This window comes from Meles meles, chromosome 10, assembly GCF_922984935.1.
Source record: "Meles meles chromosome 10, mMelMel3.1 paternal haplotype, whole genome shotgun sequence".
NCBI classification, from domain to species: domain Eukaryota; kingdom Metazoa; phylum Chordata; class Mammalia; order Carnivora; family Mustelidae; genus Meles; species Meles meles.
The window spans coordinates 56,376,176-56,403,083 of NC_060075.1; the positions used below are offsets into that span (position 1 = coordinate 56,376,176).

At 34.8% G+C, this 26,908-nt stretch overlaps 1 long non-coding RNA gene across 1 annotated transcript in view; it reads right to left on the reverse strand.

Annotated features, from left to right (window-relative positions):
• Window positions 1-863: 863 nt before the first annotated feature.
• LOC123951927 overlaps window positions 864-26,908 on the reverse strand; it is a 359,215-nt gene continuing 333,170 nt past the window's right edge. Inside the window, exons 4-5 of the long non-coding RNA XR_006820537.1 lie at window positions 7,951-8,126; window positions 864-924 (exon numbers count right to left, since the gene is read on the reverse strand). This is a non-coding gene — a long non-coding RNA (uncharacterized LOC123951927). The remainder of the gene's footprint in view (window positions 925-7,950; window positions 8,127-26,908) is intronic.

The window sequence follows — 26,908 nt, forward strand, 5'->3', positions numbered from 1 at the left end:
ATGAAAAGAAAAACACACACAAACACACATGCTCATTGCCATAAAAATTCAGGCTTTAACCTGAATCTCTAAACATGTGGTAACAAAGAATGCAAATATGTAGTAGAGTCTAACAGAATCAGCAGCACCTGATTACCTAATTTGAGGCACTTTTGTTTGTTCTGTAATCTGAAGTACACGGTCTATACATCCATGCTGAACTATCTCTGAAATGACAAAGTTATAATGGAGAAAGGCCTTATGTGGAATAAACTTGGGTCTGAGAAGACATATGAACATGTTACAGAAAAGGAAGGAAAGAAGTCAGGAAGGAGGGAGAGAGGAGGAAGGAAAGGAGGAAGGAAAAAAGGGAATGAGGGACAAAGGAAAGAAGGAAAAAGGGAGGGAGAGAAGGGGAGGAAGGACGAAAGTTGGCTGATGTTACTCATAATAATATTGTAAAAATATATACTTAGGGAATCCAGTGTGTTCCGATCCAGATAATTATGGGTTAGAATAATAGGCTAGTAATAATAAAGATCCCCCAAGGTGTATGTATTACATGAAGTGGGAAAATGAGAGGGGTATGCTCTGAAGAATGATATGGAGATAAAGACAATTTGTGTTGTAATGTACCACAGAAAGTTTCTATGAGGGCAGTGTTCCAGCCAGTGGACACAGAGGACTGCTTTGACAATGATAATCAAGTTTATATGTAACAATATGCAGAGAATTGTACTCTATATAAACCAAGTAAGAATGGACATATTTATAAATGCCATATGGATTATTTTGAAGAGAACTGTTTGACTGCATGCTTGTTCCTCATCATACAAGAAAGATGACATTCAAACATAGTTCTCATAGGCTCACCTGAGTTACATACAGTTCTCAGAGGGCTGGTGAACTCTTTCTTATTTTTTCTCTTCTCTGCAACAAGCTAGACTGGAAAGCAATGGATAGAGAGTATTATTTTCTAGGTATGGCCTTATATTTGCTTTTCTCTTTTAAAAGAAGGAAATCACCTGCATATTTTAGTTCTTAATTTTCACTGTAATGTTGCTTCGGCGTTTATTACAACATACCAGTGTGTCCCTTAGAACGACCCCTTGTAGTAAAGAACTGTTAAAAAACAAGAGATAAAAAGGCCAAAATCAATTAGAAAAGTGTGCAAAGATTATGAATTGACAGTTCATAGGCAAATATATACAAATGACACTTAAATATACAAAAAGATGCTCATATTTAATCTTTGTCCACAAATTCCATTTTTAATAATTTAACCTAAGGATACATTCCCCCCAAATATAAAAACATATGCTCAAGGGTTTTCACTGAAGTATTATTTGCAATATCAAAATATTAAAAATGACCTAAATGCCCATACATAGGACAGTGTTCGAAAAAACAGTGGTACTTTCATAAAATGGAAGACTATCAAGCTATGACGAGTGAATATCTCTATCCACAGATATTGAGGGATTTCAAGGATATTACATTAGATTAAAAAAAAAGGAATGGACAAAACTTTTCTATGACACTCCACCTTTTGTGTGAGAAAAAGACCGTGAGTATGCATGCATATTTCCTTACTTCTTTCCATCTACGCTTCTGCTTGAAAACAAACAAAACACTACCACCACCATTCAAACCTCTACTGACATTTTTGACATTCTGATGGAATGTTTTGTGTCCCTCTAAAATTTGTACATTAAATCCTCTCCCCCAGTGTGATGATATTAGGAGGGAGAGATGTCATATAAAGTATTTGCCTATCTGTAAAATAGCAGATAGTAAATTTAAGAACACATTTATCAACTAGTCCTCACTAATTACCAACTCTAAGTCAGTATTTATACTGATCACTAGGCATTCTCCCACCTCCAACAATTCCAAAATGTTTAACCCAAATTCTTCATGTCCATTTATTTAACAAGTATTCTTCATTTCCTCATTATTTTTTTTTCTTCTCTTCACTCCCTTTCTGAATGTCTATAGTTTCATTCATCAGGATCATTTCTGATTGCTCATTGTAAACTTTGTTCACTATGGAATTATTTCAAACCCCAAATTCTTTGAGTAATTTAAAGATTCCCTTTAAAATTTAGACATGGATTGTCTGTAGTTTTTGTAGCAATAGCACAAGCTACTTGGGAATTCCCATCTGTATCCAATGTGCAGCTGGCACCATGTTAAGTTTATTTTAAGTTCCTTTTTTAAAAATAAAAAAAAGTAGAAAAGAATTAATCCTAAAAAAGAGCAATCATATTTCCATAAATATCAAGGTGTGGGTATTCTTTCTCAACATCTTATCTAGTATTTTTCTCTTTGTTTATCTAGAGCCTAGCTCCCTAGACAGCTTTACTGGAAACTCATCTAATGTGGGGCTGGGAATAGAGATCTTCAAAGAGACCACCATGTTTCAATATCATACAAAGAGTGTAATGTAAAATAATCTAAACCAACAGATAGTTTTGAATAGCGTGAATTTCAGGTCTATTTACATAGAAGACATCCATTCAAGGAGACCTAACATTATCCATAAATAAAGATATTTATCCATATTATCCATATAAGCATAATCAAACAATGCTGTTGATTATCCTCATGGAAAACACCAAAGGGCTTACTGCAATTCTTTTAAACTCTTTCCCAATTTCAAATGAACTCTAAAATAGTCAGGTCTCCTTATAGATCTGGGGGGTTGACATGAAATTGAATGCACACCTAAGTATTCAACTACATATTTTCTAATTGGGGGATTTTTAGTGTTCCTCCTTTGTATGGACTAAATGTTTGTGTCCTGCCTCCCAAATACACACTTTGAAGCCCTAACACCCGATGTGATGGTATTTGGAGATGGGGTCTTTGAGAGGTAATTGGGGTTAGAGGAGGTCATAAGGCTGGGCCCTCATAATGGGATTAGTGCCCTTTTAAGAAAAAGAAGAAATCCTCTCCACCCCCCAACTCTGACATGTGAGGATACAGTGAGAAGGCAGTCATCTACAAGCCAGAAAGAGAGTCTTCATAAAAAAACAACCATTCTGGCATCCTGATCTTGGACTTAGAGCCTGTAGGATCCATTGCAGAAGAAATTTTTAATTTTTGTTTAAGGTCAATTTATCAGTGTTTCTTTTTATGGATTGCACTTTTTGTGTCAAGTCTAAGAATTCATTGCCAAGCTCTGGATCCACTCTAATTGTGGACTTGTCTATTTCTCCTTTCAGTTCTGTGAATTTTTTTTTTCCTTACTGTATTTTCTCTATTATCTAGTGCATACGTATTAAAGATAGCTACATCTTTGTGGATTGGTTCTTTTATAATTATACCACACCCTTCTCTGTCTCTGGTAATTTCCTTCGTCCTGAAGTCTTATATCAGTATAGCCACTCCTGCTTTCCTTTGATTAATATTCACATGATATATCTTTTTCCATCCCTTTAATTTCTACCTACATTTTCAATTCTGTTTGAAGTAATTTTATTGTCAACTGCATATGGTTGGGCCATGTTTTTTAATCCAATCTCCCAAAGTTCCATTTTTTAGTTGGCATATTTAGATTTTTTTAATTTAGTGTTTTTATTGATGTAGGCAGGGTCTGGCATTCTGTTTTTGTTTGCTCCTTCCGTTTTTCATTTCTCTGTTTTATTTTTCATGCCATCCTGTGGATTACTTGAACACTTTTTAGAATTCCATTTTGACATATCTACAATATTTTGAGTATACCTCTTTGTATAGATTCCTTAGTGGTTGCTCTAAGTATTATGTCAAACATATACCACAGTTTACTGTTGTCCTCATTTTACCAGTTCAAGGCAGGTATAGAAACCTTAGCTTCCCTTACTTCTTATTACTCTCACCTATTTATAATTATCTTAAATATCTCCTCCACATATATTTAGAACCACATTTGACAGTTTTATAATTTTTGCTTCAACCATCAATCTTAAAAAATCAAAAGGGGAATAAAAGCCAATTATATTTACTCATGTCTTTGTTTATTATGTTCTTTGTTCCTGATATTCTAAGGTTCTTTCTCATATTGTTTTCCTTCTGGTTTAGAGAAATTCTTCTAGCCATTCTTTTAGGGTAGGTATCCTGGGACAAATTCCCTTTGTTTGTCTAAGAGTAAATCTCTCTGAGTAAGAGAGATTCACTATCTGTAAGACTGAGTTGACAATTTCTTTCCTTTAACACCAGAAAAATCAATATTGTGCCACTTCTTTCTTGTTTCCATGCATTCATAGAAGAAGGGTATCATTCTAATTGTTTTTCTCCTGTATGTGAGGTGTATGTGAGGTATGTGACTGCTTCAAGATTTGTTTGTCCTTTATTGTCAGGAGTCTTTTCTTTTTTAAGATTTTATTTATTTATTTGACAGAGAAAGACACAGCGAGAAAGGAAACACAAGCAGAAGGAATGGGAGAGGGAGAAGCAGGCTTCCTACCAATCAGAGAACCCAATGCAGGGCTCAATCCCAGGACCCTGGGATCATGACCTGGGCCAAAGGCAGACACTTAAGAACTGAGCCACCCAGGCACCCCCTATTTTCAGTAGTCTTAATTTTGATGTGCTTTGACATTAATTTCTGTGGGGCTCACTCAGTGTCCTAAATCTGTAGGTTTACATTTCTTGTCGAATTTGAGAAGTTTTCTGCCATTATTTCTTTGAGTATTTTTTCAGCCTTGCCTTCTTTCTCCCATCCTTCTAGAACTCCCATGACATTAATTAGATTTTTTGTTATAATCTCTAAGGTCCCTGAGGCACTGCTCATTTATGTTTAGTTTATTTAAACTCTGTAATTCAAATCGAGTAATTTCAATTGTAGCTATCCTTTCTTTTGTCCCTTACTCTCTGCCATTGAGCCTTTTAATTTTGGTCATTGTATTTTTCAGCCATAAAATGTCTATTTGGTTCTTCTTTACATCATCAATTATTTGCTAAGACTTTCTAATTTTTTATTTGCTTCAAGTATGTTTTTAGTCACTCACTGAAGTATTTTTATGATGGGTCTTTTAAGATACTTGTCAAATAATTCTAACATTTAGGTTATCTTGATGTTGGTATCTTTTGATTATTTCTTTGCATCTTCCTGGTTCTTGATATGATGGGTAATTTTCTATTGCAACCAGAACTTCTTTGCATTATCTTCAGAGACTTTGGATCTTATTTTAATCTTCTATTCTAGCTAGCTTTCTCTGACACTGTTCTGGCAGGTAAGGGGGGCAGTTCATCATTACTGTTAGGTACTAGTTAAAGTCCAACTTCCCACCTATCCTCTACTGACACAAGAAAGAAACTCCTCATTACTGCTGGATGGGCTTAGCTATTGTGAAAGTCCTGACTTTCCACCAGGGCTCCTCTGATACCACCCAGGAAACATGGGAAGGGATGGATGTCTTATTACTTCTGGGTGGGAGTAAAAGTCTAGGCTCCCTAGTTGGTCTCCATAGACACTGAGGGTTAGAATGAGGGCTTATTAGTGGCCAGCAGGGATGAAAGTCTCAGCTTTCTACGTGGTTTTCTCTAACATCACCAGTTGGGGGGTATTGAGGTGCCTCATTGCAACCTCATGAAGGCAAATTTTAGCCTCCTCACTCAGCTTTTACCGGTGAGGGTTGGGATGACGCTGTAGGGTTTTATGTGGCATTTGGCTTGAGTACAGTGATTATAATCTAAATGTTTTCTATATGATCATAAATTTCAATGTTTAAAGGAACTCTAAAAATCATATAGTCCACTACTTTAATTTTACATAAGAGGCCCAGAGGCCAAAAATATATTGCCTATGATCAAATTATCTAGTTAGTATTAGATATTGAATTAAAACATGTCTTTGAAATCACACTTCAAGGATCCTTCTCCTCTCTGAGGCATTTTATACAGCAGCATTTAATTCAGGGGAGAAAAAAGTACCACTGTAAATATTTAAAAATTATATCTATTTTTTAAATAACTATATATTTGTAAATTTAATGTTTGAAACATAAATATTTCATTTTATCAATGTAAATATGTTATATCAAAATACCAAAGTTTCTTGAGCTATAATTTCAATAAAAATTGGTGTATTCTATATGACCTTAGATATTTTTCTTTTCTCTCTACAGATTTCCCCAATACAGCCTTGACATTGGCTGCTAAAATATTTCACTCTTTGAAGTTCAATAGGATAGATGCTATTATAAGTAACGCTATCTTTTCCAAGCTTTGCTTTAAAATTAGCTCATTTTTCATAGTTTTCAGTGGCATATGTCATAATAGAAGAATATTGAGGTATATTTAGAATTTATGGTGTGCTCCTTGGAAAGGGTCTTTGTCTTAGAAAGAAACATTTTTTTAGTCCTGGGTAAGAGGAACATGATTGAGGTAACACCTCAATATGTTACCTTTAACATAGGATTAGAGAATTGGTAACTATCCAAAATGGATAAAAAGGCTAAATCTACCAAATTCTAAAACACTTTTTATAGTAAGATCTCCTCACTTAAAAGTGTCTCTTGAGTCCATGCCTGATTTTCAGTGTTGTGAATTAGAGAGAATGTGAGTTTATCTTATTGATAGTAATTAATGAGAATTCTGTTTTCAAGAGTGACTCACTAACAACCAATCAGAAACATGAAATAAAAAGTAATATTTAGCTATAGAAAAGAAATTAACAACATAAACATTTTAAGATTTAACCATCTACTTTCTGGTAAATAATGTGCTGTTTATATTAAAAACCCAGACTGTGGGGGCACCTGGGCAGCTCAGTGGGTTAGACCTCTGCCTTTGGCTCAGGTCATGATCTCAGAGTCCTGGGATCGAGCCCCGCATCGGGCTCTCTGCTCAGCAGGGAGCCTGCTTCCTGCTTTCCCCCCCCCTCTCTGCCTGCCTATTTGTGATTTCTCTCTCTCTCTGTCAAATAAATAAATAAGATCTTAAAAAAAACCAAACAAACCCAGTTTGTGTGCATGATAGAAAGTGTGGGGTGAGTAGAAGCAATAAACTACTACATTGTGTACAAGACAAAAGAATCCATTAGATGTGTAATAGTGGGAAAATGTGAAGTATTCTAAGAATAGAGTATGAAATAGGAATAATGTTTTATAGGGGCTTATGAATTATAACAACTAGAATGATACATTCATTTGTATAAATCAGATCATGACATAATATTTCTGTGTATGCATAATAATTTTAGCCTTCTATTATTTAAGGCTTTACAACATTTAGATGATTTACAATTTTCATTTTAACATGAAAATCTATAATTTAACACAAGTGTTATGATTACATAATAATATAATAATCTATTGTATTATTAATACAATTTACTGAGGACCGACTATAAAGTAGTCAGACCAAATACTAAAAATTGTTAAAAACTAATCACGTCTTGTTGATGTTTATAGTTTTATGAAATGACGCAGATTTGCAAATGTGCAAAAGTATAATCAAGATCAAGTGATATTTGTTGTAAGAGTAATATATATCATTCTAGTACAGAAGATGAAGGGTAGCAAAACACTAACTTCTTTTGAACTTCTAAATTCAAGCACAAGGCAACATGTAAAAGTACTCCATAGTTAGAAAAGCCCAGGAATCCTGTTTCTACATTTAAAGTCTAACATGGAAGAGAGGATGATTTCCTTAAATTTGCACATAAGAAAGAAATATAGGCTCACAGTGCTGGAAAAAAAGTTACTTAATGTTAATCTACTTTGATAAAGATTTATATTCCTCTATGAAACCAGATGGTAAAGATTATATATTTTGATATAAAATGGGTAAATATGCCATGATGGAAAGAAGGATTATGGAGAGAACTTTGATCTATGGAGGTGCTAGAAACAATTAAAGATATGAAAGAAGTAAGTATCACCAGTCCCAGATGGAGTTCCTGCGAATTCGACTAAGTGTTCCAAGACTGTTTGACAAGTCCTCTAGCAGATGTTTTTAATCTTGGATTGAGAGCCCAAGCATTACCTGGATACATGAAAAAGGCTACTTTGGACGTGATGGCAGGAAGGGAATCAGGATCTTGACTCTGGCTCTTCATTTTGATTGGTCTTCCAGGCATCAGTGGCTATCAGCCAAAATCCACTCTTTGGTGATTATCTCTGTAGGATGCATAAGAAAGGATGTGGCTCATTTGAGATCATCTGAAGGATATAATAAGAAGGAAATTAAACATGGTTATATATTCCCTAAAAGTATCCAACAGTGAAGTTTCACACTAGAACAAGCAAATTAAAAGAAATGTAGATTTAAAAAAAAAAGAAAGGAAAAAAAAGAAATGTAGATTCGTTGCTTTTGATAGGGGTAAACTTATAGATGGTATGTCATCCAGGCAGAACAGAAGACATCTCTCGACATGGCCTAAATATTCTGGACATCTTAGAATTTAATTTGAGTGTACTACTGAAAAATTACTATCAGAAAAAAAAAAATCTTGGCAGGACCCAAAATGGGTCTATTATTGCAGCCTAGAGTTTAGATGCAACCTAAAAGCTCAAGAAAAAGATGATTTTAAGGGTGCCTACGTGGCTCAGTGGGTTAAAGCCCCTGCCTTCAGCTCGGATCATGATCCCGGAGTCCTGGGATCGAGCCCCGCATCCGGCTCTCTGCTCCACGGGGAGCCTGCTTCCTCCTCTCTCTCTCTGCCTGCCTCTCTGCCTGCTTGTGATCTCTGTCTGTCAAATAAATAAATAAAATCTTTAAAAAAAAACAGATGATTTTAGTTCAATGATGTCTGCTTCTTAGACAACAAACAGCAAATAAATAGTCATTTACATTCATCCTATTGAGTAATATGAAAATAAGTATATTTCCAAAGATAGGGGAAATGATCAGTAGATTTTCCTTCACACTTCTGAAGTTTTTTGTTAGCATCTTCCAAATCTCACTTGGCAAAAGTCAAATATATTCTCAGCTGAATGCAAATGTGCAAAAATCCAAAAAGAGTTATTTGCCAATAATCTCTTTCTCCTTCTTTCCTTCCTCCACTCCCCGTCTCTCTCCTACTCTCTCACTTTCTCATTCTCACTCTCTTTTTTATTCCAGACACTTCCATTTGGAGTCCTAGAGAAATAAATATTTCAGAGAGGAATTCCATGCTTTCTTTGGAGGAAAAATTCCCCAAGAGTTCAATAATGCTCTATAGAAACAGTTAGTGGTGGGAGGCCTTCCCTACTAAATTTAAAACAATATTATCAGGCATGCCAATTAAAATCCTTGTGGGATTGGGTGTGGTGGTAGAAGCAACTTCAGGTCACTTCAGAACACAGAGAAAATGTTCAAAGCAAACCTCTAAATGAAATTGGGTCTCTTTTCCTCCCATCTTAATAGAAAGGACAGTTCATTCTTATATCCACTCTATTGTTGATATAACCTTAAAGTTTTGGCAACATGTCCCAGAAAAACTGACCACATCCCCACCTTTTATTCCATGAAAGATGGGGAAATGCTGATCTGGATAAGTTTCTGAGGAGACAGAGAGAAGGTTCATGAACCTTAGCATTATTACAGTTCTCAAAGCAAAATTGTTCCAAGAACAAGTTTAGATAGAGGGAGAGCACAATTACTTTCCATTTTAGAATTCTATTCTCTAAGTTTTTTGTATGACCGACCACCCGGAATAATAAAGTATTGTTATAGAATAAATGAGTGGCACTCAAGTATTTATGAATCAATATAATTTAATAACATGTCTGGTAAAATAATTTGATACAAAGAAGAAAAGAAAAACTACTGTATTTCCATAATTATAAGCAATTACTTATTTTTACCTTTTCGTAGTTCTATAATTAGTATGCATTTTTTATAACTGATGCATACCTTTATAGTGGACTTTTTAAAAAGTAGATTTTCAAAGAAGGTGTTAGTAAATCAACGATGCCTTTTCATGTTACTTTAGATTTGAGAAAGTACATTATTTACTATAAAATGATATTGTCTAATTTTCTATGACTTTTATTACTTTGCTTCTCATATCTATAATAAAAAAAGACTGCGAAAATAAAATGGTATCTATTACACAATTAGATTTGGAAGACTCTCTCTCTCTCTCTCTCACACACACACACATACAAATACACACTATTATGAAGTAAGTACTATATCACCTTCTTCAAACATCAAAGAAAGCTACTACCCAAAACTTCAGATTATAAAAGTAGGCCACAAGCCAGAGTGTTAGTCCATTTGGATTGATAACAAAATACCACAGACTGGGTAGCTAAGAAACAAGAAAAATTGATTTCTCAAACTTCTGGAGGCTAAAAAGTCCAAGATCAAGGCCCTAGCAGATTTGTTATCTGGTGAGGGCCAGCTTCCTGGTTTACAGCTGGCTGCCTTGTCACTGTAACCTCACATGATGAAAAGGGGGTAAGAGAGCTCTCTGAACCCTCTTTCATAAGGGCACTAATCCCATTCATGAAGGCTCTATCTTCTATCCTTATGCTCTAATCACCTCCCAAAGGCCCCACCTCTTAATACTCTCACATTAGGTATCAAGATTTAACATATGCATTCAGGAGGGACATGAACATTCAGTCTATAGGAGCCAGTGAGAGACCAAATTAGCATTTGGGACAACAAATAGGCTAAGTCTAGAGAGGGAGACCTCTTCAAACTATGCTGTGTTATTTCATCCCAAGTATCTATCTTGTACATCAATATAAAGGCAGTTGCAGAGAACATTTAAGGTAGGATGAAACAGTCACATTTAATAGGTGAATCAAAGATAGTGGGTTGAAGTAGAGTTATCTTTCTCTTTGGAATTTTCCCTCTACCTCATGTAATCCCACCGCCGTCATACCAGAGTAACCAAGTCTACACATAATAGGTTCATTATTTCCCATCTGACCTAAGGTTTGCCTGGTACAATATCTAATATGGACTGAGTATAACAATTATATACTTCTTATTTGTTGATTTAAAGTTATGTTGGATTTTTATATATATGGGGAAAATATAGCATATTTATTTCTGAAGAGTGTGAGATGAGATACTAGACTGTTGGACAGAAGTTCTATGGGGTAAAGTGTTGGTCATGGTCAGGAAGAAGACATGTAAACTTCCAAGTAGCCTTGGGAAATTATTCATTAAATCACTCTTCACCCTACAAAATCTAGTCAATATTTGTTGCTACTAAAAAGGAATTATAGTTCCTAAAAACATTAAACTCCTTCTTTTACTGCCTGAATTTGAGATATTTCACACTGTGCTTATAAATTGGGTGAGCCTCAAAAAGTTAGGCAAAATCTCCTTGATATACATATGAATTTGGATAAGACTTTAAGACACTGGTAAGTGTTTCAAGAAAGTGTGGGGAAAAACTACCCTTAAGTATTTTTATAGTAGGAAAAAAATTCTCTTGTTCAAACTACTACAGTTGGAAAACAAGAAGCATCAAGAGCACAACTGCTTGGAAATAGCGGAGTTGCATAGGAAGTATCGTCCCAAAATGAACAGCTTCACCAAGGATGCCAGCACTCTCCCTCTTAGATGTGGGCTTCGGAATCAACTGTGCATAAAAAATCCTCAAGCTATAAGATCTCACTTAGGGTTGGGGAGGAAAGTGGTGGGACAGAATAGTTTGGAAAAGATGTTTTCAGTCGGTAGTTCCTCTTAAAATTCTATGTCTATCTCTTACTGAAATTACATGTATATAAGTACAAAATACTCATATGCACACATACAGATAGAAATTTCAAATAAAAGACTCTTTATGAGTCTGTTTTCCATGGACTCATTGTAATCTTTATATATCTCAGACCACCTTTAAATATCCGCTTCCTCTCCCTACACTGCAAGCCCAGATTCAGGTAGAGTTTAGGCCTCTAGGCTTTTCCATGGAGGTGAAATTCCTCTGTCAGCCACGTTCTGAAGCACTTGACAATGAAATAGTCCTGACTAAATGTCAGCACTCTCATTCCCCTCCGTTTCACTACAGATACTTAGTTAGGTAAAAACCAGCTCCCATTCATGTACCAGAACTGGCTGTCTGACTTCTACAAAGATAAAATCTTTAAAATATAAACAGTTCTTTAGAACCTGGCCGAGTCTCAGATGAGAAGTGTATCTGGCTGTTAATACACTTTCTAGCACCAGACAGAAAAGTCACATCAGTCCAAGCCATGTCTGAATTATCTTGTCCGGATTTCACACAGACAGTGGAAACTTTTCAACATTGTACCTCGTAAAATTGTAACCAGGCTGATAAATCTGTTTATTTTCCTCTAAGTGTGCCCTCGCTTTCATAACACAGACATTTTGTAAGTGTGCTAATGAACGGCAACACCCTCATCTAAACCTCAATCTTCATACTTTCTCTGCCAAGAAATTTGTTTTGTGAATTTTCAACTTTTGTTTTTCCACCACGAAAACTAACCACGAGACCTGGCTTGAAAGCAGTTTTAGCAATTTTTTTTCAAATGCACTTACTTTGATAGCTGAAAATGACCTCAAAGAATGATTAATACCCTGTGGGGGTCGATGACATAAATCTGCTCTAGTGTGCCCGATGCGAGTTCTCTCAGAAGGAATGTTACAGCTACATTGCTGTGGAAACCTGGTGACACTGAGCAGACCACACCAGATATAAAATCTTCAAAAAGCATAACTACTTAACCTGGACCTGAATTTATATGTACTTGACTTGTTACCAAAAAAATGCAGTGAACCATTTTTCCTAGAAACTGCATAATGTGTTGCAATACTACCCAGAAGAAAATCCCTCTCCTTTAACGGTTTCAAATGTGCTAATAAAAAAAGAATGAGTCACTTTCTGATGATTTTCATTTCTTGGGTCCCATAAGCATGTTTTTCTCTTATCTGAGAGAAGAATGGTGCAGTGAGGGCAAGGGGTGACAGGGTGAAACAGGTATCAAAAGTCTGCCAAGCATGTGACTACACAGGATACTTCAACAAAATAATGTTTGGCCAAAATGCTTGTGAGGGCAATCTTTAATGCGGTTGACAGAATGATTTTACGGGAGTCCTGTATACATAAATCAACTAATAAAAAGCAATTCAGTGCTCCTACCTGACAAATGAAATAAACTATGAATTAAGAAACATTTATCGTTATGGTGACACAGGTTGCTTATCATAGTGGTTAAGAATATGACCTCCAAAGCCAAGTCATGGGGACAGAAACTCTGAATGACCAAAGGCAAGTTAATCTCCTCATGCCTTAGTTTCCTCAACTGTAAAACGAAGATAATAATAGTACCTACTTCACAAGGTTTAATGAGGATTTAACAACTTAAATTTTGTAAAAAAAAAAAAAAGTCTGGAAGAACAGCTAGCAAATGCTCAACAATATTTGTCATTTTAGATTCATATCCAAATGATTTTATCATATCTAAATGATTTATCATTCATATCTAGTGATTTTATCAGTGTAAAATATTAACTGAATGTAAATATATTCATGCAAAGAGTGTTGAATTTACACAGATGATTTCGTATTTGACTGTTCAAAAAAAAAAACCTATTATGCCATGGTCTTTACATCCATCTGGTTGAACTTTCAGGCAGTGAAGCTGCAAGAACCGTAATGGGGTGGGGATTAGAATCTTAGAGGTGGAAGAGATTTTAGTTGTAATCCAATATGATTTTCCAGATTAGGAAACCAAAATCCATAGAAATTAAGTAGCTTTCCCAAGAAAACATAAATTAATAGCAGAGCTGAGCCTTGAATGCAGGTCTTCTCATTTCATGTACATGTGTACAAATAGATAATTCATAATTTTTTGATAGTGTGTTTCAGTCATTGTGTTATAAAAAGATACTCGTCCTTTAGCATGGAAATAATTATATAATTACATCTTTTGATTCCTAGCAAAGACTCACCATTAAATATTATAGATGTTATTTACATTTGCATTGTAATGATTAACATTTACATAATTATTTAAAATAGAAAAAAGTTTGCCATAGTCATACTGTAAATAGTGCTAGTATGTAGTGTAATATATGGTATAGCAACGTATAAAAATAAAGCTCTGTATGTTGAAAAAGAAAAACAAAGTTTTATTTTTCATCATGCTGATATGTTTTCTCATGTAATGTTTATAACAATCTTATATTACTGAGCTTATTTTATGAATAAGTAAACTGAGGATCAAAGTTCTTTAGGTAGCTTTGTCCATAAGCACACAATTAGTGAGTGGCCCAGATGAATTAATTCAAAGCCAGATCTCTGGCATCAAACGCTACACTATTTCCAATATACTGGATGAGTTTATTCCATATGTATTTATTCATTCTTCGCTTTGCCTTCTAAAAATATAAAAACTTCTTGGAGATGATTTTTTTTGCATGGTCCAAATCCTTTTTAAATGATAAATGAAGTTCAATTGGATGATTTCCTTTTTTACTCAGATTTCTTTACACAAGCAAAGGCTTTCAAATCCTTGCAAATGAGTATAATTTGAAGGCCTAAACTGTGGGCATCACTCAGGAGCTTAGAAATTCAGATTCCCAGCTCTCAGTACAGATTTACTTAACTGAATCTGCATTGTAACAAGCTCCCAGCTGCTATATATGCACAATGAACTTTGAAAAGCATCAGTCTTAGTCACTTATACAGTTTAAAATGCTGCTCAACTACCCATGGTGGTATTAGTGATGGTGGTTTCAGTACTGCTCTTTTCCAAACTAAACAGCATTTATTTTTTAACTGAAAAGTTAAATCAATATTTATTCTCTTTACAATTTCTTGCCTCTTCAGTTTACCATAAGCTTTGCACAGCAATTAAGAAGTGTCAATTAAGGACATCAGAGGACTTCATATATCTTTGAAAATAACCAAAGTAATTATCACATCAATGGGTTTTTTTTTTTTAAGATTTTACTTATTTATTTGATAGATCACAAGTAGGCAGAGAGGCAGGCAGAGAGAGAAGGGGGGAAGCAGGCTCCCTGCTGAGCAAAGAGCCTGTTTGATCCCAGGACCCTGGGATCATGACCTGAGCTGAAGGCAGAGGCTTAACCCACTGAATCACCCAGGTGCCCCCATCATTGGGGTTTTTACAAGGATTCCAAAACATCTTCCAGGGAACTGGGAAGATAGGAATAATGGAACATCAGTCACCTTAATTGTTAACATTTACAAATCTCTAAAATGGGAGAGGAAATTTCATATACATCCTTATATTAATGTTTCAGGCAATGAGGAGAAATGGCAAGATAATATTCCAGAAATTGAGGTATATGACAGACTTTAACATCAATGCACTTCAATTAGGAAAATTTCTCTTAAAAATTGCTATTTGTAAGAAGTGCTTACATGTCATATAGTTTGTTTTTCACAATAGTTCTATGGAGTAATCTTTGTTATTCCCAAATTTCAATAGAAAAATGAAGACCAAAGATGTTGAGAAATTCATAGTACCCTGAATAACTATTATAATGTTATAATGGATTATATCTGGCTGCCTGTAAGCCTAAGTTCTTTCTACTTTGTGGATTTATTTCACTGAGGTTTTAAAAAATCATTTAATTAAAGAAATTCTTTACACTCAAAATATTTGAAGCCTGCCACATAGACCCAGTAGAAAGGAATGCTTTTAGTATTATTCTGATCATTCAGCTTATAATTTGATAATGCATTTGAGTATAATATATACTGATGTCTGACTATATTGCACCAAGTTAGTGTTGAATTATGAGAACATGAATATCTTGGAGTCTGGTATATTGTTTGGATAGATACCTTTCCAAACTATTTTCTGCAATAAACTTAGCTTTCCTTCTTATTTAGGTGTTATTTATCGCCTGTTCCTCATTCTCTCCTATGGGGAGAAAAGATAAAAGACCTGTGCTGAGCCTTGAGGATCTCTGACACCTGAAGTCTGGTTGGAGAAATAACTTGAAAAGTAGAGAAGTAATCAGAACACAGAGTGGTATGAGAGAAACCTGGAGACCTATTGATAGAGAAAATAAATGAGTGTCAAATCCTGCCATGAGATCATATAAGATATGGACAGATTGTGTCTGCTTGAATTTGAACATGGAGTGGTGGGGGACAAGAAAGCAGAATGCAGAGGAAGATGATGTGCAAGTGCCAAGTGAGAAGGTAGACAGAACTGAAGGACGCAACACTCTTGTGTTTGGTGGGTGTGAGGAAGATTGGAGTTGATGGTGGTAGAAAATGAAACATCAACTGGAAGAGGATATGAAAATAAGAGATGATTAATGAGTTTAGTTTTCCAACTTTGTTCTTTTTCAGAATTGCTCTGATTTGGGGACACTTGTGATTCCATAAGCATTTTAGGATGGATTTTTAAATTTCTTCCAAAAACGTCATTGGGCCTTTGATACAGATTGCACTGAATCTATTGCTTACTTTGGGAGGTACTTCCAACCTTTCTATAAGTCCTAGCATCGTTTGTTGAAAACAGTAGTTATTTTTTTTTCCATTTTATTTATTTTTTCAGCATAACAGTATTCATTCTTTTTGCACAACACCCAGTGCTCCATGTAAAACGTGCCCTCCCCATTACCCACCACCTGTTCCCCCAACCTCCCACCCCTGACCCGTCAAAACCCTCAGGTTGTTTTTCAGAGTCCATAGTCTCTTATGGTTCGCCTCCCCTTCCAAATTTTTTTTTTAATAAACATATAATGTATTTTTATCCCCAGGGGTACAGGTCTGTGAATCGCCAGGTTTACACACTTCACAGCACTCACGATAGCACTTACCCTCCCCAATGTCCATAGCCCCCTTCCCTCTCCCAATCCCACCTCCCCCCAGGAACCCCCAGTTTGTTTTGTGAGATTAAGAGTCATTTATGGTTTGTCTCCCTCCCAATCCCATCTTGAAAACAGTAGTTATTTTTAATGGAAATTTTAAACTATGTTTGAATGTTGATGCATCATTCAATCAAACTTTCTCCATTTATCAAATACTTACTAACTACTATGTGGCAGGCATTATTTTAAGTGATAGTAATTAGAGCCAAGACAACTAAGCCAAGGTTCATGATCTATTGGGAAGATATTGCAGTAATCAAGATTGTAGGTCAGATCATATGGGAAACAGTGGAGGAGGTAAGAAGATGTTACATTCTGAAACTCTTTTGAAAATAAAGAGAACCTACTGATGACCAGAGATAGAATGTGAAAGGAGGGGAATCAAGATCCCCAGAGCTATTAGCCTGATAAAATGGCAAGGAGTTGCCATCAAATAAGATGAGGATACTTTGACTGAAACATAATTTTTGAGGAAAGATCATTAATATTGGGTAAAAGATACTATCTATCTATGAGAAAAGTAGGAGGATGGAAGAAAAATGTAATATTAACATGGCAGTACAGTAAGTGAGCTTACTTAAAAATATTTTGGTCATGTACCCATTTGAGGTTGTGGCCATGAATCTGATACCAACCTGCCAGATGTGTGATTATTTTCAGCATTGCCCAGATGTACACACTCAGTAAAGCAGAAGATGGATGTTTGGGCCCCTTCAGAATTGGACTGTGGAGACTCAAGTATGACTGAGGGAAAAAATGACAGTGAACAGAGGAATTTTGCCAATGAGGACCTATGGTAGTGAGCTATGGAATCCAAGTAGCATAAGGAGGGAAGTAAGGAGGAATCAAAATATCAACAACATACACATTTGTAAGATTCAGTAATCACGAGTAAGGCTATTACCAAAGATTAGTACTAACAAATGTGTGCACAAATAAACATGTATCTATCATATATAAACATATATATCTAGTTGTTGCTGGTATCAGTGTCCAAATTGGTAAGCCCAGACATTATTAGGGAATGCACATATAAAATCAAATATACTTGCAAAGTTGAAGCTCATTTTTATTTATTCTTTGTGATTAGTGGACTTAATATAAACTTTGTACAGAAATAAATTGTCATTAAGTATAAATAGCACATAATCTTTGAATTTGTGAATGGTTCTTTGCTGCAGTGATTTAGTCCTTTGATTCTCATATGTAGACTTAATTTAGTGATTAATTAGAATGTGTGAGCATAGCTTCTGTTGCCTTGGAAGCTTTGTGGGATTTGCATGCTGCTACTAGACAGCTGTATCAAATGTGGATTTAACCAGAACTCCTTATCCTCCATTTCCAAGAAAATTCTATAGGAAATTATCAAGCTTTCCTAGTGCCAGTGCTGGTCTGGCAGAAAGAATTAAGCTTTTGATTTTTATGGCTTCAACATTTCATTATACAAGACCTTTCCCTAAGTCAGCTGCCTAAGACATAGCTAAATCTAATGAGTTGTAGTCATCAAACAAAGATCAAATATATCTTATAACCTCCTCAATACTAGATAGAAAGCAAGCATGATAGGTAAGTTTGGATAAAGCTACATTTCCCACAATTATTAAAACTTTATCAGAACCAGATTATGAAGATCTAGATACTACTTCATTTCTCACCTAGGGCATTAGTGCTTATTTATTAAATCATAGAAAGTATTGCCATCGTATATGTGGTAATTCTATGGACTAGATTAGTTTGCGTCAAATTTTGCAACATCTTATCTAAGGCTCCAAGTTTATAATGCCATCAGTTCTCCTCTATTCATGCAAAAAAATATCACTGAATATAAGTATCATAAGAAACGTATTTTCTTTTAACATTTCTGCTTCACATGGAGGTATTAGACTGGTTCTTTATTTTGGAAGATGTCAACTAACATCATTCTTGGATATCAAGTGTATTTAAGGCAGGAGGAATGATATTTGGACTTGTCTGATGTTTCCTTATAATTAAATTCAGGATGTAGACTATCAATAATGTCTGTGTGAGGAGATCAAGCAATTCTTAAAGCAACTGTGAAACTGAGTAAAATATAAAAAGAAAAAAAATGAAGTATTTCAGGACTTCTAAGTGACCGAAGACACAACAAAATGCAATCTTTTACTCCTGAAAAACTGCAACTACAATGGGGAAACCTAATGGTAATTTTGTAGCATTCTTGCATGGGGATCCTTCCAATCCCATTTCACTCTCCCACTCCAGCTCAGTCTGCAAAATCCACAGCTTTATGAGTGATGGATGAGAGATGACTGTTCAGCATTGATGGCAAGCATCAGGAGCCTTAGTGGACCCATTCAAAGGTGGGAAAATAGTACCCCTCCTATACCAAAGTCAATGGCTCCCCCCATATACCAGCAACAAACAACTGGAATTTGAAATAAAAACATAAATCCATTGACATTAGCATCAAAATATATGAAAGACTTATGTATACATCTAATGAATTATGTGTAAGGTCTATCTGAGAAAAACTAGGAAACTTGATGAAAGAAATCAAGGGTTTACATAAATGGATAAATAGTCTAGAAATGTTATGATAGGAATGTTAAGAAGCCAATTATTCCCAACCTGTTCTACAAATTTAAGGCAATCCCAATAAAAATCCCAACTTACTTTGGAGATATCAACAAACGTATTCTAAAGTTTATGTGGAAAGAAAGCAGACCCAGGATAGCTAACAGAACATTGCAGAAAAACAGAGGACAGACACTATCCACTTCAAGAATTACCATAAAGCTACAGTAATCAAGGATGTGTGATATTTACAAAAGACTAGACAAATAGATCAATGGAAACAGAAAGCCCAGGAACAGACAAACAGACAAAGGAGCAAAGGCAACTCCATAAATAACAGTCTTTTCAACAAAAGGTGTTGTAACAGTTGGACATCTTTATGGAAAAAATATACATAGTGACCTACACCTTTTTAAAATGTTAACTCTAATGGATTTTAAACCAAAATACAAAATGCAAAATTATAAAACTTCTGGATGGTAACAGGACAAAATCTAAGTGACCATGGGTTTGATGATAAGTTTTTAGATACAGCACAAAGAGCACTATCCGTGGCAGAAACTTTTGTTATGTTGGATTTTCTTAAACTTAAAACTTGTGTTCACTGTTAAGAGAATGAAGATACAAGTCACAGACCTGGTAAAAGCATTTTCAAAATATATATTAGGTAAAGAACTTGTATCCAGAATATACGAGAACTCTTAAAACCCAACAATATGTAAACATTTAACCCAATTACAAAGGGACAGAATATTTGAAGAATCCTCAGCAAAGATGTCATATAAGCACATGAAAAGATGTTCCACATCTCATGTCATTAAAAAATTGCAAATTAAAATAATATGAGACACTACTACACCTCTATTGGAATAACTAAAATCCAAAACACTGATAATAACAAATGCTTGTGAGTATGCGGAGCAACATGAACACGCATTCATTGCTGGTGGGAATGCAAAATTGTACAACTACTTTAGAAGACAATTTGAAAGTTTCTTACAAAGATAAACATAGTCTTGTCATACAATCCAAGAACTATGCTCCTAGGTATTTACCCAGTGGAGTTAAAGATTTATGTCCACACAAAAACCTGGACTGAAAAGTTTATAGCAGTTTTATTCTTAATGACTAAAAATTAAAAGCAATCAAGATATTCTAAAATAGATGATTAGATAAATATGCCACAGTGTATTCATAAAATGGAGTATTATTCAGCAATAAGAAGAAATGACCTATGAACCATAAAAAGATATATAAGAAATTTAAATGCACATTGCTGCCAGTCTAAAAATGCTAAAAGTTATATGATTTCAATTATATGTCATTTTGGAAAATGCAAAATTATGGAGACAATTTTTTTACTGTCTTTTCTAAAAAACACCTGATCAGTTTTGTCTATCTTTTCAGATCAATGGTGGTCAGCAGTTAACAGGGACTGAGGTAAGAGGTAAAATGGCAGAGCACAGATGGTTTTTAGGGGGTTAAATATGCATTCGTCAAACTTCATATTATGCATTTGTGTCTTTACAACACTAAGAGTGATCCAAATATAAACTATGGACTTTAGTTAATAATGATATGTCACTATTGGTTTTTTAATTATAATGAATGGACTACACAAATGCAAGATTCACTAAGAGGGTAAACTGTGTGTGGAGGTATGCTATAATAGGGGATGGATATATGGAACTCTGCTCAATTTTTCTGTAAATCTAGAATAGTACTAAAAATGTATTCTATTTCTTATTATTTTTTTTAAAAAAACCTCAGAAATATAAGAAAAAAATTCAAGGCCCAGAGGATGTTGATGTAGAATCCTATCAAGTATTTCAGGGAGAAAGGATATCATTTTTATACAAAGTGCCAAGGTAATTCAACAGGAATCATTTTGTTAAATAAATGGAGATGGAAAAATTGGATATCTTGGTATTGATAAATGATTCCTCTCTCATTAGCTGACATCAAACACAGAGATAAACTTGAAATCAATCATAGATCTAAGATAAAAGCTAAAATGATACAATTTCTAGAAGAAAAAAGGAGAAAATCTTTTTGAATTTGATCCAGCAAGTATTTCTTAGGACCAAAAAGAACATAAGGCAATAAAGAAAAAAGTTTATAAATTAGACTCCATCAAAACTGCAAGCCTTTGCTCTTCAAAAAGCACTGTTAAGAAAATGAAAAGGCAAGCCTTAAATTAGGAAATAATATTTTAAAATATATATGATTAAGGATGTCTATATATATGATGAAGTCATATAACTCAATAATAAGAAAGTAAACCAATAAATTAATAAAAAGAAACTAATCCAATAAAAATTTGGGAAAAACATTTTAACATGTATTCCCCAATGAGGGTAAATAAGTAGCAACTAAGTACATGAAAAGATGCTAAGCATCATTATTTACTAGAGAAATGCAAACTAATTCCAAAATAAGATACTATTACACATATACTACAATGGCTTCTTTTAAAAAATACTGACAACATCATGTACTGGTAAGGATATGGAGCAACTGGAACTCTCAGAAATTGCTGCTAAGAATTCAAAATGACAGCAACTTTGGAAGAGAGATTGGTAGTTCCTTACAAGTATACATTTACCACATGACCCAGCAATTCTACCTCTAGGTATCTCCCCAAGGAAAAGGAAGAGCTATTTTCACACACATACTTGCATGCGAATGTTTACAGGAGCATTATTTATAATAATGATCCAAACCAAATGTCCTTCAGTTGGTGAATGAAAATGAAAATATGGTATACCCATATAATGAGATGCTATTCAGCAATATGAAGAAACTACAAAAGACATGGCAAATCTAAAACTGTAATTCTAGGTGAAAGAATCCAGATATAGAAGATATATGATTCTACATATATAACATTACTAGAAAAGGCAAAACTATAAGGACAAAAAGCAGATCAGTTTTTGCCTGGAGCTGGGGTTAGAGTAGGGATTAACTGCAGTCTCTCAAGAGGTAATTTTTTGTGGTAATAAAAATGTCCTAAAATTGGATTATGATAACTGCACAGCATGTAAGTTTAATAAAACACAAATATGTGTAAACTTAAAGACTAATATAAGTGATTTATGAAAATGATATCTTTATATATCTGATAAAAATCTGTATGCATTATTGTTAAACATATCCCAGAAATGATGTTGTACTTTCTTGGTGAATCATATCAGGAAACGTCTAAAGCCTCAATGTATCATTACTGGTGATGTTCACCTTCATCAATTTTTCTATTGTTTCACCTGCAACTGTAAAGTTTCACCTGCAACTGTAACATTTTCTGTTTTTTCCCATTTGTAATTGGTAAGTATCTTGTAGGAGAGAGACTGAGACTATTCAAATATCCTGTTTTTATTACACTTTTACTCATTATTTTAGCAACCATTGATGATTCTTGCCTGCAAAAATCATTGTTATGCCAATTGTGATTTAATATTTCCATCTTTCCTTCTACATTTATTATTTGGGACTACAGAATGGGAGAGCTGTCTCTCTCCTCATTTCTTTAATCATTTACTTATTTATATCAGTATAGACACATGGATATCTATTTTAGTCTATGAATTTTATTTATTGTTCAACTTATCCCAAATCTGGCTATGGTAGATTCTTTCAAATTGCTCATGTGTCCTTTCAACATGCCCATCCCCAAACTATTTTTAGATCACTCAGACGCTGGCACTGCAAGATTTTCCAGACTCATCTCATATTTTCCATGCTTCAATCCTAGAATCAGCCATTTTTCCAAGGACCCAGTACCTTTCACCAGAGAATAATTAGAAACCAAGATGTAAGTGCTAACTATGCTCATCCCTACAGGATGTCATTGTTTTTAGATCTCCTCCATAGTCAGAGCTGGAAAAAAATATATATCATAACCTCTGTATTGGTCAGGGTTCTCCAGAGAAACAAATCCAGCAGAATACACATATACACATGTGTATATGCATTTATTGTTCCTCTGTATGTGTGTGTGTGTGTATGTCTCTGTGTGTATGTATGTTTATGCAGAGATACACACACCTGGAGAGACAAAAAAAGAGGGAGAAAGAAAAATTGAAGGAATTGGCCCTCCCAACGGTGGTGCTGGCATGTCCAAATTCTACAGAAAGCAGCAAAATGGAGATCCAGGGAAGACTAGATGATGCAGCTCAAGTCTAAGGGAAGTCTGGGGGCAGAATTCCCTCTTCCTCAGGGGACTTTAGTTCTTAAGACTTTCAACTGACTAGATGAGGCCCATCCACAATAAGGAGGGTAATTTGCTTTACTCAAAGTTTACTACCATAAATGTTAATCACATAAAAATAACCACACAACATCTATATTGGAGTTTGACCAAACATCTGGGCACCATAACCTAGTGAAGTTGACACATAAAATTAACCATCACAGCATACCATACACATCCATAAGTTTCGGTCTCAAAACCACCTTCTTATTATTTTAATAATCATAAGTTCCTTGAACTCACCCACTTTTTTTTTCTTTCCATAATTACCTTGTTGAATATCTAAAGCTGACCCTTTCATCTTTTTCTATGACTAACAAGATACTCTTCAACTCTGAGACACTTTCACTTTATGTTTTCTCTGCTTCCATTGTATAACTAGACATGAATAAAACTGGACTCCTTGTTTCTAATAAAAATAGACACTACCAGTTCTCTAGTAAATGCTAAGGATTCTCTTATTAATTTCCTACCTATTTTCTTTTTTGTTGTTGTTCAGCCTGGTTTATTTCTGTCATTTTAAATACATAAAACTTCCTTATCTATAGTTTCTATTTACTAAACAAATGACAATGTATATAACACAAGCATTTGGGCAATTTAAGAATACATTACTCATTTACACATTAAGAGAGGCTTTTAAAACCATTATCTACTGTCATGAAAAGCATATAATTCTTTTTTAAATTTTTAAAAATTATTATGTTCAATTAGCCAACATATAGTACATTGTTAGCTTTTTTTTTTTTTAAAGATTTTATTTATTTATTTGACAGACAGAGATCACAAGTAGATAGAGAGGCAGGCAGAGAGAGAGAGAGAGAGGGAGGGAAGCAGGCTCCCCGCCGAGCAGAGAGCCCGACGCGGGACTCGATCCCAGGACCCTGAGATCATGACCTGAGCCGAAGGCAGCGGCTTAACCCACTGAGCCACCCAGGCGCCCCCATTGTTAGCTTTTGACGTAGTGTTCAATGATTCATTAGTTGTGTGTAACACCAGTGCTCATCACGTGATGTGCAATGTCCACAATAGCCCAACTGTGGAAGGACCTGAGATGTCCTTTAACAGATGAATGATAAAGCATACAATTCTTTTTTTTTTTTTTAAAGATTTTATTTATTTATTTGACAGAGATCACAAGTAGGGAGAGAGGCAGGCAGAGAGAGAGAGAGGAGGAAGCAGGCTCCCTGCCAAGCAGAGAGCCTGATGCGGGGCTCGATCCCAGGACCCTGGGATCATGACCTGAGCAAAAGGCAGAAGCTTTAACCCACTGAACCACCCAGGCGCCCCAAGCATACAATTCTTAATCTGTAAAATATTTATTGGAAATTTTATGGGTTTCATTTCAATTGGATTCATTAGATACACTATTAGCAGTTAAGACAAATAATAAGGTATTCATTTGCTATCATTTTAAGGACATTTTAATCTATATTCAGAAGGGATACTGCTGTCTAGTTTAATTTTCTTGTGATGTCTTTATGGAAAAATTTCCTATCTATTTTCTACAGCAACTCTTACAAATACTTTCATAAACCAAATCCTTAATATCACCAATTTCTTTATCCGTCTTTGAAACATAGGACTTGCCATCATCTCTTGCTCAAATCAGTTAGTATCCACTAATTAATGTTCTGGTTCTTACATGATCAGTCTCCAACTTCTAATTCTAGTCACAGATTTCACTGCAATATAAATCTGATTTTTTAAAAAGATTTTATTTATTTATTTATTTGACGGAGAGAGAGAGAGAGATCACAAGTAGGCACAGAGGCAGGCAGATAGAGAGGGGGAAGCTGGCTCGCCGCCAAGCAGAGAGCCCGATGCGGGGCTCAATCCCAGGACCCTGAGATCATGACCTTAGCTGAAGGCAGAGGCTTAACCCACTGAGTCACCCATTAGCTGTTCCTTAAACAGTACTCTTATTCCGTGCTTCAGAACTAGCGAAGTGTCTTGTGCACAAATCTTTATTGGACACTTTCTAAATAAATGGGTGAAGGAATACATTCATTCTGAATCCATTCTTCCTTCTCATCATTTTAACATCCAGCCCATCCTTTTGATCAATGATATTTGATCAGCTCAAATGTCATTTTATGATTTTATATCTGACCTGATAAGATTGCCCAAATTTCAAGAAAACTCTATAATTTTGCCTGTCTATTGTATTTAATTTTTTATGTCACTCATCTAGTCTATAACATCTTCTACCTTTTGGAAAAATGTTTATGCAGCCTTCCATTAGGAAGCAAGATTTTTGTCCTGTTTATACAGGAGCTGCCTAACAGTTGTACTACTCAAAATGCCATTAGTGTAGTGTTTCACACAGCATTATTGAGGCAGCAGATAGATGGATGAATAAACGGGCAGAGACATGGAAGAATAGATAAAAGAAAAATAAATGTTATCAGTAGATGTGGGATAGTATTCCACAGATGGTCTCTAGCCACTCAACTCTTCTCATTTTATAAAATACTAAAACATTTTCAAAAAATAAAGTGTTCTCTTTGGCTCAAGCTGTTACATTACATGAGAGGAAAACAATTTTTAAAAATACACACATAAGGAATAACAAACTTATTTTAAATAACTAAAGAAAGAGATTTTATTGAAAATGAGCAAAAAATAATTGAGTTAGCTTACTTATGTTCCTTCAAAAATATTCAAAAGGAAGAGAGAGAAAAAACAGTAGTTTTTTTTAAAATGATGCTGCTGACTCAGCCGTTCAAATGAAAACGTAAGTGCTACTGTTATGACAAAAGAGTCTAGCATACCAAAATTCTAAAGGTATAAGGAAGTTGACCTATAAAAGAAAACAAGTAAAACAGGAAGAAAATTAAAGAATCTTAAGCACCAAATACTTTCTTGAAAACCATGACAAGTGTGTTCCCAAGAGATGATTCACCAACATGAGACTACTAGCAGAAATTAATGACTAGTACCTAATGTTCTGGAAAAAAAACCCACAGGATTACATTGAAGAGATGTGAGGAAAAGGGATTTGCTGTTTATGGCATCTTCCCCAATATTCCCTCCTCCTGACTGCCACCTCAAAATAGTAGCCTATCATAATTTTAAAGGAAACTTTTTTCTTTTACATTGAATTTTAAATTGATACAAAACTTTCTCTTCTATTTCTTTAAAATTGTGTAGGATTCTTCTATTGATGTATTCTCAAGTGAAATTCCAGAATCAGTATCTTATTTTTAGTTTTAGTTTTGCATTTTTGTCAGGTAATAATGAGTTGACAACCTTGAAGTCTTTTCTTTCTTCCTTCTTTCTTTCTTCTCTCCTTCCTTCCTCCCTCCTTTTCTTTTTATCTTTTCTTTTCTTTCTTTTCATTTCCATCCTTCTCTTCTTTCTTCTTCTTTTTTTTTT